This window comes from Hylobates moloch, unplaced genomic scaffold (genome assembly GCF_009828535.3).
Source record: "Hylobates moloch isolate HMO894 unplaced genomic scaffold, HMol_V3 SCAFFOLD_3, whole genome shotgun sequence".
Taxonomy (NCBI): domain Eukaryota; kingdom Metazoa; phylum Chordata; class Mammalia; order Primates; family Hylobatidae; genus Hylobates; species Hylobates moloch.
Genome location: NW_026652278.1, coordinates 82169827 through 82184177, shown reverse-complemented (window position 1 = coordinate 82184177; position 14351 = coordinate 82169827). Strand labels below are relative to the sequence as shown.

The following is a 14351-nucleotide window of genomic DNA, read 5'->3' as shown; positions in this document are numbered from 1 at the left end:
TAGTTAAGAGAAGACAGTATACATAGAGCAATGAAGCAGACATGAGAGACAAGACACTATGAGATACAAGAGAAGAGGAAGCATCTGATACTGAACCATGTCTGGTTCCAAATCTTTGTGAAGTCCAGCTGCACTTCCTACCTCTGCATATGCTGAATCCTCTGGGTCACTTTCTTTGTCTTTTCCTTAAGTTTCTGACTTATAACTAAGACATTCTTAGCTAAAATACTTCTTCTACATGCAATTTTGACCCTGAATCTCCTTTGCTTAAAATCATACCACAGTTACTTTCTGTTCCTGAGATAAAACTCAAGGCTTCGTTAGGGCTGTGGACTAAGAACTAGGGGATTCCAGGAACTTCAGGACTCTGGATGACTTGGCCCTGGCCCTCTCTTACCAGATCCTCCTCCCTCTCCAATCCCAGGATCCAGCCACAATGAACTGCTTTAAAAATACCACAATCTTTTCACCTCTAAGCCAACATGTGGGGAGAGGACAGGGAGGAATCTGTAACACACTCTAACCCCAACTTTACCTGGTCAAGACCTACTCATCCCTGAGGCTTCAAGTTCAATCAGTATACTCACTCCCAAGACACACTGGGTCTTTCTCCATGGCAGCACATGTATTACCCTGAATTGAAATGTCTGTGCTTCCCATTGGACTAGAACACATGTAAGGGTAAAGAGCATGCATTTTGTTCACAGTTGGATTCCCAGAATTGCATAGCACACACTCAAATATTTTTGAATTAATCTAATCAGCTGCCAAATTGTGTTGATTTTACTGTCTTGATAAATTACTTATTTCCATAGACACTGTCCTACTTCAATCTCATTTCTTCTCTAAAATATTTCAATGATTTCTTAACTGCTCTCTCTGCCTAATTTCACTCCCTTCAAATTCACCCATTATCTCCTGTAGCAAGTAGGTATTGTAACGTAAGTTAATTTAATTCTCTCTTCTCTCAAAAACTGCCTTTAGAACAAAGCCCATCCAGTTGAATGTTTTATTCCTGGACCATATTAAGCTTTTCTGCCTTGATGCCTTTGTTCCCCTTATGTGAAATGCCCTTTTCCACTATCTCCAAGTGTTCAAATATACGCCATTATATAAGGCCAAGAAATGGTATCTTTCATTGAATTTTATTTATACTTCTCATGACACAACTTTTAAAATATTGAACTAAAAGTTACCTATATATCTAACTGTAAACTTATTTTGTCAACTAAGAAACATCAAGTTTATAGATTATGCAAAGATAAAACATGTAAAGCAACTCAACGTAAGTGAAGAAACTGAGTTATTAATATTCACTAATACTTTTCATAATGTTACTTATGATTAATAAAATTATCTTTGTCTGCAAGATAGACTTTTCAATCTGTCTAAAAGAAAGACTTTTAGAATGCTTTCATTACCAAAGACTGATGCTTGGTTCTGGTTAATGACATCCTTTAAACAACTAACTTGAAATTTATATATCTATATAAACATATATATGTATTTATTTATTTTTATTTTTTTTTAATTTTTAAACAAGATCTCACTCTGCCACCCACGCTGGAATGCAACAGCACAAGCATGGCTCACTTGCAGCCCCAAACTCCTGGGCTTAAGCAATCCTTCCATCTCGGCCTCCTGAATAGCTAGGACTACAGGCATGTACCACCAAGCTTGCTTAATTTTAAAATTGTATAGATGCGGTCTCATTCTGTTGCCCAGGCTGGTGTCAAACTCCCGGCCTCAAGTGATCCTCCTGCCTTGGCCTCCCAAAGTGCTGAGCTACTACACCCAGCTGAAACTTATATTCTATTAACTAAAATGGGCTTAATTTTAAGGGTGCACAGATAACCATGATACCTCAATAAATATTAAATTTTCCTTTGTGGGCTTGGTACTTCAGATATTTCTTGGTCCAACGCCTTCTAGTCATTCAGTTAAATTTCAAGTTAGGAAAACAATATTGAAATAACATTTGGTGATTATGTAGCAGGGAGGATTCTAGAAAGCAATTTTTTTTTAAAAGCCAGCTACTACTAAACTGCACTAATAAAGCTTTCCAAATATTTGAGCTCCTTCAGACTAGTCAGTTGTTAATAGGGTAAAAAAAGAAAAAAACTTTTCAACCCTATATGGCAGTGTTTCCAAACTAATGAGTTCCAACACACTGATGGGTCATGAAATCAATTTGGTGGATTTGAATTTTAGTGAAATAGAAGAGAATAAAGAATATTAGGATGTAACTCATGTTGTAAGGATAAATATTTGCAAAACTTATTTTTATACTGTTCAATTAGATTTGGCCCAAAGCTGCCTCCATACACTGTTAACTGTACTCTAGCTTGATGTGTAAACAAGTTATAACCTAACTTAGGAGTATATCCTTATAACCACACATCTGAGTCTCAGCCAATCCCAGGTTAAAAGCTGCTAGATTATGCCCAAATAAGGCAAACACCAAGCTGCACCAATCAGGTAATTTCTGTATGACATTTCTTATTTTTCCCTGTTATTAAAACAGCTCACCAGTTGTTAAGTGGTAGTATTCTGAACCATCTTAGAGTGCTGTCTGCTTCTAGAACCTTTTTCCTGCTCAAATAAACTTTGTTAAATTTAAAGGTTCTTAGTGGGGGTTTTTTGTTTAGTTTAGTTTTTAACAATACACAGATAAAGGCATACTGCATCACCAAAATTATTTTTTTCCCATGGGAAAAAAATACTAATTAAAAAAAATCTACCTCCTTTCCAACAAAAAGTTATAGCAGGTTAAATATTTATACCTAGGGTTCTTTTCTCATTACATGACAGCATTTAAAGTCACTTCAAATTAAGGAAAAAAAAAAAAAACACTAAAGTTGAATTCTAAAAGAATTTTCTCATTTGTCTTTGATTTATTGTGGACTTTACTGACAAGTACATTCTGCAAGCTATGGCATGTAACATGCTACCCAGTAAATTACTATATATTCTGACTTCTCATTACTGAATCAGGAAATGACTAAATAATTTAATATGCAATTAAGGTTTAGATGAAGTTGATTCATCAAGAGATAATTGTAATCCAACTGTCATGCCATGACTGTAACGCATGAGACATGCTCATTCTTTGACAACCTAAAGTCTGTCTTCCTTATACTCATATGTAAAATATCATTTAGGTACATAGCTAATAATAATAAAATGGCTAGGATTCCATACGCTTTAAAAAATACCTTTGTCAAAGATTCTTTATAGACAAATGAATAATTTTACATTTCTCTCAAAAGATGGGATAATAATCTCCTTAGTTTATCGTTATCTTGGTTACCAAGAGTTAGCAAAGGTTTAGAATTTCCACACAAGGCAACATTGCATAAATACGGTAATAGTACTGATGGCAATATCTGATAATGCATAAAAGGGAACAAAAATGTCAATAAATCTAGTCAATGCATACGAAAATTTCTAAGGTGATATGGAGGATACAAATTTACAGTTACGGGAGGATATTTATCTTAAATATCTTTGGGTTCAGTTCGCATTACTGGTTATTTTTGTTTTAATAGTTGTGAAAGTACAATTTCAACTTTTAAAACTTTGAAGGATATGTACCTAATGGCTGTTTTCTGATGCAGTGAAAAAGGACAAAGACAACAGAGCCAGAAAAATGATACCACAGCCACAGAGAAATTAAGTATATCCTTTAAGCAAACCCCTTTTGTATTGTTTGCTTTACTTCACTCCTGTTTCCTTAAGAACACTGACAAACAGCCATATTTACTGTTTTACACAGCTTAGCTACAAGGACCCTTAAACAATAAAGAGAAATCAAGGGGATTTTATAAAGACAAATTGTTGTTACGATATTTGTAATGTAATCTAGTTATAATATTGTAAATAACGTGTATCTATATCAATAACTTGCCCTTCTCCTTTAAATCATACACTATATTTTCAAACTGATGAAATAATTCAGTTATTATTCTTGAAAAATAAGATTATTAGGTGCAAACACTTTCTCTGGAAAAATCAATTTTACAGTGTTTGCTATCATTCTAAAGGTATCTGTAAAAGAGATACCAGTATGACTGATTGCTCTAGTTTGGCAAGAATATTTGTTTATAATCTCAAAGATCAACTGTGAGAGGCAATCAATCCTTTGTTTGGAGTTTTCTGTCTTTAGGATATGAAAGTATCCAACTAGTTGATATTACAAATGTTTCTGCCATTTCAGAAAATAATTATTTTCTCTTGGGCAAAAAAAAAAAAAAAAACCCTTGATATCACAAAGAGTTTGCCTCTCTTACCATTTCTTTGATCCTGGGCAACTTCTGATTCCTTAGTTTCTTCATCTGTAAATAGAGATATTTGTACTTGTCTTCCAAATTATTGAGAGCATCCAATTAAGTAAGAAACTGGCACATAAGCATTCAACTAATCTTAATTCTTTTTCCTTTTTACTTAACAACTCAAAACAGAAAGCCACAAGCATATTTCTAAAGAATTCAGTTTTTTTTTTTTTTTTTTTTTTTAAGTTTTTTTCAGGCAATACCAACAGGGACAATGTCAAAAACAAAATTCTCCTCAGAGTTGGTTATAAACATAAGCTCTAATCAGCCTTCATTATACTCATTATTTGGCTTCAAAAACTTAAAATACCAATGTGCTTTCAGGAAAAATAAAAATAAAAAATAATAAAAAAAGAAACTTAAGGAAACGAATTAACGCAGTGGGCTCCTTGCTGATGAAAATATCCTCTTTAGTCATCCTGGTATTTCCCTCCACTGGCCCATACAATGCCAAGCACAAAAGCACTAAATAAATATTACTACAGAACTGAAGCAAATAGCCCTGTGTGCCTCAAAAACTACTGAGGTACCACCATGTGCTGGAAAATGACTCCAAATGACTATGAATCAGGAAGAAATGGATGAATTATTAACTGCATGCCTAGTCTGAGGAAATCTAAATAGATTATTGGCAATTGAATTAAAGTCCAAAATAACTTGAAAGCAAAAAACAAAATCTAAGCACTGTAATGCACTTTTTACTATTGATATGAAGAACACTTCACCAGCTTTTCAGAAGTCTGTAAACAATCAGAAAATGTGAGGAAATCTGCCATCACATATATGTAAAGCTAGGTTCAGGTAAGGGCTCATCCAGTTTTTAAAAAGCAAACAGTACTCAAAGTAGAAACCACAAGCAAAGCAAGCAAGGATCAATCTGAGCTGCCAAAGTGGTGCACTTGAGCCATCTAGTGGATGGAGAAAAACCTAAGTTTAATTCTGTAAGAAAAACGTCCTACTGCTCAATTCTCTATGAAAACAGTAACAAATATGTTCTTTGTAACAGTACATTAAAATTGATAAAAGATAGTATTGAACTAACAAGTAGATATCGAGGAAAGATGAAAAATACAATGACGACAAATTTTTCAGGGTAGAGTTCAGATTTTATGGATAACTAAAGATGAAAACTAAGGACAAACACTCTTCCTTTATGGTATTTTTCTTTTTTTTTTATTATACTTTAGGTTTTAGGGTACATGTGCACAATGTGCAGGTTTGTTACATATGTATCCATGTGCCATGATGATTTCCTGCACCCATTAACTCGTCACTTAGCATTAGGTATATCTCCTAATGCTGTCCCTCTCCCCTCCCCCAACCCCACAACAGTCCCTGGAGTGTGATGTTCCCCTTCCTGTGTCCATGAGTTCTCATTGTTCAATTCCCACCTATGAGTGAGAACATGCGGTGTTTGGTTTTTTGTCCTTGCAACATTTTACTGAGAATGATGTTTTCCAGTTTCATCCATGTCCCTAAAAAGGACATGAACTCATCATTTTTTATGGCTGCATAGTATTCCATGGTGTATATGTGCCACATTTTCTTAATCCAGTCTATCGTTGTTGGATATTTGGGTTGGTTCCAAGTCTTTGCTATTGTGAATAGTGACGCAATAAACATACGTGTGCATGTGTCTTTATAGCAGCATGATTTATAGTCCTTTGGGTATATACCCAGTAATGGGATGGCTGGGTCAAATGGTATTTCTAGTTCTAGATCCCTGAGGAATCGCCACACTGACTTCCACAATGGTTGAACTAGTTTACAGTCCCACCAACAGTGTAAAAGTGTTCCTATTTCTCCACATCCTCTCCGGCACCTGTTGTTTCCTGGTTTTTTAATTATGGCCATTCTAACTGGTGTGAGATGGTATCTCACTGTGGTTTTGATTTGCATTTCTCTGATGGCCAGTGATGATGAGCATTTCTTCATGTGTTTTTTGGCTGCATAAATGTCTTCTTTTGAGAAGTGTCTGTTCATGTCCTTTGCCCACTTTTTGATGGGGTTGTTTGTTTTTTTCTTGTAAATATGTTTGAGTTCATTGTAGATTCTGGATATTAGCCCTTTGTCAGATGAGTAGGTTGCAAAAATTTTCTCCCATTCTGTAGCTTGCCTGTTCACTCTGATGGTGGTTTCTTTTGCTGTGCAGAAGCTCTTTAGTTTAATTAGATCCCATTTGTCAATTTTGGCTTTTGTTGCCATTGCTTTTGGTGTTTTAGACATGAAGTCCTTGCCCACGCCTATGTCCTGAATGGTATTGCCTAGGTTTTCTTGTAGGATTTTAATGGTTTTAGGTCTAACATGTAAGTCTTTAATCCATCTTGAATTAATTTTTGTATAAGGTGTAAGGAAGGAATCCAGTTTCAGCTTTCTACATATGGCTAGCCAGTTTTCCCAGCACCATTTATTAATTAGGGAATCCTTTCCCCATTTCTTGTTTTTGTCAGGTTTGTCAAAGATCAGACAGTTGTAGATATGTGGCATCATTTCTGAGGGCTCTGTTCTGTTCCATTGATCTATGTCTCTGTTTTGGTACCAGTACCATGCTGTTTTGGTTACTGTAGCCTTGTAGTATAGTTTGAAGTCAGGTAGCATGATGCCTCCAGCTTTGTTCTTTTGGCTTAGGATTGACTTGGCGATGCGGGCTCTTTTTTGGTTCCATATGAACTTTAAAGTAGTTTTTTCCAATTCTGTGAAGAAAGTCATTGGTAGCTTGATGGGGATGGCATTGAATCTATAAATTACCTTGGGCAGTATGGCCATTTTCACGATATTGATTCTTCCTACCCATGAGCATGGAATGTTCTTCCATTTGTTTGTATCCTCTTTCATTTCATTGAGCAGTGGTTTGTAGTTCTCCTTGAAGAGGTCCTTTACATCCCTTGTAAGTTGGATTCCTAGGTATTTTATTCTCTTTGAAGCAATTGCGAATGGGAGTTCACTCATGATTTGAACACTGATGCAAAAATCCTCAATAAAATACCGACAAACCGAATCCAGCAGCACATCAAAAAGCTTATCTACCATAATCGAGTGGGCTTCATCCCTGGGATGCAAGGCTGGTTCAACATACGCAAATCAATAAATGTAATCCAGCATATAAACAGAACCAAAGACAAAAACCACATGATTATCTCAACAGATGCAGAAAAGGCCTTTGACAAAATTCAACAACCCTTCATGCTAAAAACTCTCAATAAATTAGGTATTGATGGGACGTATCTCAAAATAATAAGAGCTATCTACGACAAACCCACAGCCAATATCATACTGAATGGGCAAAAACTAGAAGCATTCCCTCTGAAAACTGGCACAAGACAGGGATGCCCTCTCTCACCGCTCCTATTCAACATAGTGCTGGAAGTTCTGGCCAGAGCAATCAGGCAGGAGAAGGAAATAAAGGGTATTCAATTAGGAAAAGCGGAAGTCAAATTGTCCCTGTTTGCAGATGACATGATTGTATATCTAGAAAACCCCATCGTCTCAGCCCAAAATCTCCTTAAGCTGATTAGCAACTTCAGCAAAGTCTCAGGATACAAAATCAATGTACAAAAATCACAAGCATTCCTGTACACCAATAACAGACAAACAGAGAGCCTTTATGGTATTTTTCTTAAAACCATATAATCATTAGACCACACGTAATTTATAAAACACATTACAGAAAATAAGAAAGATTTCTTCAGTTCCAGCTACCAAAGCCAAAGGTGGGGAGAAAAGGGAAATAGGAATAGATAAATGAATTTCTACAAGCTCATATAAAGAAAAGGAGGTTACCTTTCTGCCAGGGGATTCACATTCAGTTATGGTTATGGCAACCCCAGCTCACCTAGGACTCCTGCTCCCATGTGGGACTGAAGGCAAAATGACCTTAAAATTTTCAGTACTCAGGAGGCTGAGGCGTGAGGATGGCTAGATGCCAAGAGTTCAAGGCTGCAGTGCATTATGTTCAGGCCAGTGAATGGCCACTGCACTCCAGTCTGGGCAACACAGCGAGGCCCCATTTCTAAAAAATAAATATCACACTGGGTGTGGTGGCTCACGCCTGTAATCCCAGCACTTTGGGAGGCCGAAGTGGGCGGATCATGAAGTCAGGAGTTTGAGACCAGCCTGGCCAACATGGTGAAACCCCGTCCATACTAAAAATACAAAAATCAGCTGGGCGTGGTGGCAGGCGCCTGTAATCCCAGCTACTCAGGAGGCTGAGGCAGGAGAATTGTTTGAACCCAGGAGGTGGAGGTTGCAGTGAGACAAGATCACACCCCATTGCACTCCAGCCTGGGCAACAAGAGTGAAACTCCATCTCAAAAAAAAAAAAAGCTAATAAAATTTTGGAAATCACAAATTACGTGAGCAGTGTGATACTGTGGAATCCACTTAAATTTTGGAGGCACATTTTTCTCGCTCATAAAACTATGGTCTTGGAATAAATTAGTGGTAAGATTGCTCTTAACTAAAATTTAATGACTTTAGAAACCCCTGCCCACTTCCTATCCCCCACCCCCAAAATAGAGGCTAATAAAAAGAAAATGTGGTTTTTCGGTTTGTATTTTTTTCCCATTAATTCACATGAACAGTATATGATTTCCTCTTCTGAGTCTGGAACACAAAGATGACTCCCCGATCCCAAGAAATAGAGAAACTAGTTAGTAGAAATAAAACACTCAAAGTTCATTTTAAAGCAAGGGAGAAACAAGAGTCAGAAAAGATACAAATGAAATGCTACAGATACCTTTGAGGCTAAGATTTTGGCCTGAAAAAAGGTAATTTTCACTTCCGTATCTTTCTTTCTAAGACTCATTGTGTAACGAGAAAAGAGGTAGAAGGGATGGGGGATGTGGTGAAGGGACTGAATAGTGAGAGGAAAGAACAGAGGCAAAACCAGCAACTGTCAAAGAAAAATAGTCCGTTTTGCTGGGCATACAGGTTTCATAAAGGATCCACTGCAGGAAATAAAGCTAGAAAAAGGTACAATGAATTTACTTTTGCATCACAGACCACTGACAAACCACATCTGAGGACATTAAGCAAGGCAAATAAAGCTGGTCATGTCAATGAAAATGAGGAAAATTTTCTGAAGTTTTGGAAAGAATCAATGAAATTTGCTAGTCAACTGGCTATAGAGGCAATGAGGAAGAAGCTAGAACTCAAGAAATTTCAGTCTGCATGCCAGGAAGGGTACTGATATTATTAACCCAAGTAGAAAACATACTTACTGTGTCATATAAATTCTCATTTTACATACAAATTAGTAAGAAAAAAGATGCAGACTAAGGACAGCACCTTAGGGAAGACCTATATGTAAGCTCCCCGCTACTCACCAGGGGAAAGACGAAAGGCAAGGATGGAAGAAGAAATGCATAACAACAGCCATCAGGGTAGGAAGGAAAACTTAGAGAAGTATAATAGTACAAGAGACAGCAATATTAGTAGTATGAAGTGGTAAAACTTTATTTGCTTTAAAGTGTGAAAATGATGATAGCTATAATACATTTCCTTTTTTAAAAGTATATTATTCTGAAAGCAAGAGGGAAGCATTCAAGCCTAGGAAAGGTAAACTGAAATAATTCATGTTCAGTGGCTGTTTTCACCCTGGAAAAGGACATGAGGTCCTGTGGAGCAATAAGAGATTCGGGGAGGAGGAAGTGGAAAACAGCTGAGAACATAAGGAAAATGAAATCATTATAAGATAATTACAGAGGCAGTCATAAGTCAACTAAGGGAAGTCAACCAAGAACAGACAGACTATCATGTGACACACTAGAAAAGCAAAAAGATAAAAACATTGATTTTAGACATGTTAATTTGGAGACCCTATTAATGTGATCGGGGTAATATGCAACAGAGTTATGGAAATACAAAAGTGGAACTCTAAAAAGTGGGTCACGTTCCTCGATAGAATTCATGTATAAAAGTAGCTGGTCTGATGCTGTTTCCATAATATTAATCAATTCAGGTCTTTTCCTTTTTATTGATTTTGGTTATTTATATTTTCCTTTAAAAAAATCAACCACTTCATCATGATTACAGATAACTGGCATAGAAATGTACAAAAAATGCATCTTATGAAAACTATTACATAACAAAGTGTATTCTGTATATACGTACACTTAAAGAATGAACACCAGTGTAACCATCACCCATTACCAATCCCTTAAAATTCCCCCCATAATCATCTCCTCCTCTCACACCCAAGAGGTACCATTTATCCTAAAGTTTGTGGAAATCATTGCCTTGCTTTTCTTTATAACTTCACAATCTAAGTATTTATCACAGTCATATTTTTCGGTTTTGGCTCTTATCAAACTTCATATAAAAGAAATCATGGCATACATATCCTTTCGCGTTTGCTTCTTTTGCTTGATTTTATAACTGTGATACACGCGTGCAAGAGTGTGTGTGGCTGTAGTTCACAAATTGGGCCTATGGAATGATATTCCACTACATGAATATACCACAGTTTATCTAACCTAATACTGAGGGATATTTAGGTTGTTTCCAATTTTAGGCTATGATAAAAAATGTTGCTATGAACATTATTGTAGATGCCTCCCCCACACATTTGCTTATGCTTTTCTAGGGTTATTTACCCTAACTTCTAGGTTATCTACGAGTTAATCTGCTGGGCCATAGGATAAGCACCTGTTCAACTATTTTAGGTGATTAAAAAAACCTATTTTCCACAGGGGCAACACCATCATCGAATTGACAGACTTTTAAATGTAACTAATATCTCACTTAGTATTAGTCTGCACTTCTCTTAAATACTAAGGAGACTGGGCATCTTTCCTGTATACTTTCCTTTCAGTTTTCCTCTTTTTGAAATCTCTTTCTAGTTCAACTATTCGAGTTCTTTACACCTTCTTCTTTTTTTTCTTTTAGACAGAGTCTCACTTTGTAGCCCAGGCTGGAGTGCAGTGGCACGATCTCGGCTCACTGCAACCTACATCTCCCAGGTTCAAGTGATTCTGGTGCCTCAGCCTCCCAAGAAAGTGGGATTACAGGTCCATGCTGCCAAACCTGGTTAATTTATAACAGTCCTTTCTCGATTATGTGTTGCAAATATCTTCTCTAGTTGGAGGGTTGTTGTCCACTTAAGAAAGTGGAAAGACAACCCATAGAAGAGGAAAAAATATTTGCAACTCATGTATCTGACAAAGGTCTTGTATCCAAAACAGGAAAAAACTCTTACAATTCAACAACAAAAAAGACAAACCCAAAACAGCCAATAAGTATGCTACAAGATGTTCAACATCATTACCCATGAGGCAAATACAAATCAAAACCATAAGGCACCACTTCATATCCACTATGATGACTACTAATATAATCAAAAAGAAAGTAACAAGCTCTGACCAGGATGTGGATAATTAGAATCCTTGTATATCACACGGGTAGAAATATAAAATGGTACAACTGCTATGAAAAACAGTTTGCTGGGTACCTCAAAAAGTAAAACATAGAATTACCATATGACCCAGCAATTCCAGTCAGGGGTATATATCCAAAAGAACTGAAAACAGATACTCAAACAAAAATGTGGATACACATGTTCATAGCAGCACTATTCACAATAGCCAAAGGTAGCAATGTCCAAAGGTTCATCAACTAATGACTGGATAAACAAAATGTGGTAGATAGAAACAAAGTACTGATACCTGCTACAATATGGATGAACCTTGAGGACATTATGCTAAGTGAAGTAAACCAGGTACATATTCTATGATTCCATTAACATGAAATATCCAAAAAAGACAAACCCATAGAGACAAAAAGCAGATTAGTGGTTACCAGGAAGGGAATGGACAGGGGAATGAGGGTGACTACGTAACGGATACAGGGTTTCCTCTTGGGGTGATGAAAATGTCCTGGAACTATACAGTGGTGATAGATGCACAACATTCTAAATGTACTAAACAAGTAATAAATTTATGTTATGTGTATTTTACAATTAAAAGATTTTAAAAAATAAGATTGATGGCCAGGTACAGTGTAACCTATAACTCCACCACTTTGGAAGGCCGAGGTGGATGCATTGCTTGAGCCCAGGGGTTCGAGACCAGCCTGGGCAACATGGTGAAACCCCATCTCTATTAAAAAATACAAAATTAAGCCAGGTGTGGTGGCATGTATCTATAGTCCCAGCTCCCACTTTGGAGGCTGAGGTGTGAGGATCACCTGAGCCCGAGAGGTCAAGGCTGCATGAGCCTTGATCATGCCACTGCACTCCAGCATAGGTAAAAGAGCGAGACCCTGTCTCAAAAAACAAACAAAAATGATGAACTCTCTGGTATGTTCACTTATCACTGATTATTCTTAGCAAACAATAAAGATAGCAGCATTTACTATTTGGTGTTTGCAAGACTAAACAAAAAGAAAGAAGGCACAGAAAACCAATTATGAGTGGTGAAAAATAGGATGTGACTACAGACGTTACAGATGTGAAACAGATTAAAGAATACTTGTAAAACAAGGTTTATGTCAGTGTATTCTCTGCTTGTTCTATTAGTTAATGAGACAAGCCTGAAAACACTCCAATTGTGATTATGAATGTCTTTTTCCTCCTGGTATTTTGTTTGCATTATATACTTTGTAGTCATAGCATTAAATATGTGGAATTTACAATCGTATTTTCCTATCGAAGTGTTACCTTTTATCAGTGCAAAAAAAAATCCAATTTTTGCCTTTAAAATCCATATTAGTATTTGCACGATATATCTTTTTTCCATCCTTTTACTTTCAACCATTTTAAACTTTTTTTTTTTTTTTTTTTTTTTTTTTGAGATGGAGTCTCACTCTGTCACCCAGGCTGGAGTGCAGTGGTGCGAATTCAGCTCACTGCAACCTCCACCTCCCAGGTTGAAACTATTCTCCTGCCTCAGCTTCCCAAGCAGCTGGGATTACAGGCATATGCCATCAGAACCAGCTAATTTTTGTATTTTTAGTGAAGACGAGGTTTCACTATGTTGGCCAGGCTGGTGATCCACCCGCCTAGGCCTCCTGAAGTTCTGGGACTATAGGTGTGAGCCACCATGCCAGGCCACATAGTTGGATTTTAAAAATTCGGTAGGCCACTCAAACTAATTGGGGCTTAATTCATTTTCCATTTAATGTAGTTAATGATATATTTGGGTTTATATCCATCACTTTGTTTTCTACTTAATCTGTGAACTATGTGTTTCTGGGTTTTTCTCCTTTAGGATTTCATATTTTCCCTTATTTCATCCTCTATGTTATTTCACAAGTTATTACCTCTATTTCTTCTATCTGCTCTTCTTTATTATGACACACATGCTGATTAACTTCAGACTCTGAAAAGTTACGTATCTTTACCGTCCTCACAAGTACCTTACAGAAACTCCATTCATCCTTCTGACTTATATGCTATCATTGGCATATATATTAATATGTTTTAAAGCCTATGAAAATGATTACTGTTTTATAAAAATGTTTGTTTAGATTTACTAAGATATTTACTACTCTTAAGCTTTTTGATCTTTCTTGTATCTCTGGCCATCCAAGAGTCACTTTCTTCCTGCCTAGAGTACACACTTCTAAATTTCAAGTGAAGACTTCCTAACTGCAAATGCTCAGTTTTTGTCTGCAAGAAACATATGAATTTCCCTGGATTTATTCTCTTAGTATAAAATTCTAGATTTTTATTTTAATTTAAGAAAATGTTCCCCTGTCTTCTGGGTGTGACCTTATTAATGGTAAATCTGTCTTCCTCCCCAGATATGTCAAAAATCTTTTCTTTGTCTTTGGTGTTCTGCTGTTTTATTGTAACAAGGCTAAGTGAGGATTTATTTATTTAACCGCCTTAGCTTCCCGTGCTTCTTCAATGTATAAGTTAATGTTGTTCACAAGTTGTAGAAAATTCTTAGCCATTATTCTTTTAACTGTTGTCTACCATTCTCTCTTACGGAAGACCATTCAGACAAATATTTATTTTTAAATATGTATAACTTCTCTTTCATACGTTTCAACTGTTTCTCTTGAATGCTTGTTGAGTAATTA

At 36.4% G+C, this 14351-nt stretch overlaps 1 protein-coding gene across 10 annotated transcripts in view; it reads right to left on the bottom strand.

The window, feature by feature from the left end:
- The window catches only part of MAPK8 (mitogen-activated protein kinase 8), a 133861-nt gene that overhangs the window by 71303 nt on the left and 48207 nt on the right, over nt 1–14351 (bottom strand). For 2 of the 10 annotated variants that reach the window (XM_058436474.1, XM_058436475.1), the window contains one exon: nt 4290–4334. The exons of the other annotated variants lie outside the window; for them this stretch is intronic. The gene's annotated coding sequence lies outside the window, so the exon portion shown is untranslated. The remainder of the gene's footprint in view (nt 1–4289; nt 4335–14351) is intronic. 10 annotated transcript variants of the gene reach the window in all.